A 2,691-nucleotide genomic window follows, 5' to 3' on the forward strand; every position below is an offset into this window, starting at 1 on the left:
CCAACTGTCTCTTTTTAAGTGAAGGACCCTTAAACATCATAAAAATGCCAGTAATCTATATGCTTAAGAATGACATTAAGGACAGCAATATCAATGTAATGTAATTTCTGGTAGATTTTTAAATTGTTCAAGGATGTATGTAATTTACAAGTGAATCACTAAGTACTGAGGGAACTGATAATACATTTTCTGAAGAAACTTTTGATTGATTTTAATAGTTAAAGTTTTCTTTGCTTTAATAGCCCTGTTTCAATCTTTTGCAAAAAAAATTAAGCATGTTGTGCTAGTGGGTATAAATGATCATACTTTTTATAACTTTTCCAATAGAGAATAGGAGTGTTCTTACAAGAAGTTTTCTCCCACAATCTGAGCCTATGCCCAAACTTCACATTAAACTTTCTGAGGTTCCTCCTGGGCACAACCTAGTAGGATCAAAGTACGATTAGATGTTCATGAAGGAAGCAAAGGTTGAACTTACAATCTGTCATGATGGATCAACAACTGTGGTTGTTGAGGCAGTCTAAAAAAATCAGCCAATATCTGTTATATTTTCATCTGATCCTTGATTTCAACTGTCACAATGGTAGAAAAATTCTTGCAGGGAAATATAGCTTTAGTCTGATATACAGACATGTACATCTTTGTGTATATATATATATATACATATATATGACATATATAACACATATATACGTATCTTTGTTATGCATATTATAGTTCATGACAACTGCATTACTTTGTATACTGCTTCATACTTTCCAAAGCAATCAAACCCATAGCCATCTTATTCATTTGTAACTCTGTGTATATTAAATGTAAAATAATACTCCCTGCCTCCCCCCACCTCCCAACCTTTCCTTTCTTCTTACACCTTATTCCTCTTCTTGTACCAATTCTGGGCCCTTTCACTGGATATTCTCCATGCCTGGAATTCTCTTCCTCATCACCTTTACCTCCTGGCTTCTCTTGCTTCCTTCAAGTCCCAGCTAAAATCCCACCTTCCATAATAAGCCTTTCCATAATATCCCCTTAATGCTAATCCTTTCCATCTGTTGCTTGTGTTCAATTGATCTTGTATATAGCTTATTTTTCCATAGTTGTTTACATGTCATCTCCCATATTAGATTATGAACTTTTTGAGAGCAGGGACTGTTTTTTGCCTTTCTTTGTATCCCAAGAGCTTAGAACAATACCTGGAACATATTGTTGGTGTTCAGTAATTTTAGTCCTATTTGACTCTTAGTGGGGCCAGTTAGGGTCTTCTTGGCAAAGGCACTGGAGTGGTTTGTCATTTCCTTTTCCCTCATTTTACAGATGAGGAAATTGAAGCAAACAGGGTTAAGTGACTTCCCAGGGTCACATAGCTAATACTTCAGCAAAGTAACAGAATACTTTTAAAAAATCCATGTAAATCATTAGCTTTTTTGTATACTACCAGTAAAATCCAGCAGGAAGAAATAGAATGAGGAATTCCAATTTTTTAAAAACCTAAGGAATGTATAAAATATTTGGGAGCTTACCTATATACACAGCAACAATATGAATACAACTATAAAACTTCTTTTTAGAAATATAGACTTAAATAATTGTTCATGGCTTAGCTGTGCCAAAATAATAAACATTATTTTTATTGTTTGTTGTTCTGTTGTGTCTGAGTCTTTGTGGTCCCAGGTGGGGTTTTCTTGGTGAAGATACACATCACACAAGGAATAGAATCACTGCTCAGAGTGGATGGAATGGTGTGAATGGATGTTAAGAAGGTTCCATTAGTCCTCTGACTTCAAACCCAAAATTCTTTTCATCATGCCATGATATCTCCTAGTTTGCTTCTTTTTTCTCTACCAAAAAGATCAACCTTCAGATAAAAAAACAATACAACTGAAATAGTTATTAGTGATTGGAAATCCAGAATAAGTGAACAGATGCTTAGAGATCATTGGTTACCCGCCATGATTTCAGGTCAATAGCCCTAGACAAACTATGTCTCAGGGTGCTGAAAGACCTAGTATATATTGTTGATCTGATGTCACTAAACTTTAAAATATTGTTGAGAATCAGGTACTGCAGTACTGGATATGGGCAAATGTCCATATTTCATATAAAGAGAGGGGATTCTTCCAAAACATTATAATTGAGTGAACTTGACTTTAACTCCTCTAAAACTCTAGAATGAATTTTAATAAGGATCCATTTTTATTAAAATAATAATTTGTGAACATTTAGAAAAAAAGGTGATAATGAGTGAGGACCAGCATAAATTCATCAAGGATAGGTCATGCCAAACTGGCCTCATTTCCTTTCTTGACTCAGTTATAAGATAATAGGAATGACCTAAACATAGTATCCCTGGCTTTTAGCAATGCATTTGATAAAATCTCTTGTCTTATGGACAAGATGGAGAGATGTAGACTACATAAAAGTACAGTTATAAGCTATTAGTTATATGCAGTTGGAGCTGGTTAAATAATTGAATTCAAAGAGTAGTGACAGATACTTAAGTAGAGGGAAGTTTCTAGTGGAGTGTTTCAGGGATTAGTTATTGTCTCTATTCTGTTCAACATTTTTGTCCATGATCATGATACAGTTATATCTGTTGTATCAGTTCATCTGATTTTTCAGATGATCCCAAGCTAGGAGGGAGAGCTAACATATTGGATGTCCAAATATGGAAAGATCTCAACGATATATGTA

The sequence above is a fragment of the Dromiciops gliroides genome, chromosome 6, assembly GCF_019393635.1.
Source record: "Dromiciops gliroides isolate mDroGli1 chromosome 6, mDroGli1.pri, whole genome shotgun sequence".
NCBI classification, from domain to species: Eukaryota; Metazoa; Chordata; class Mammalia; order Microbiotheria; family Microbiotheriidae; genus Dromiciops; species Dromiciops gliroides.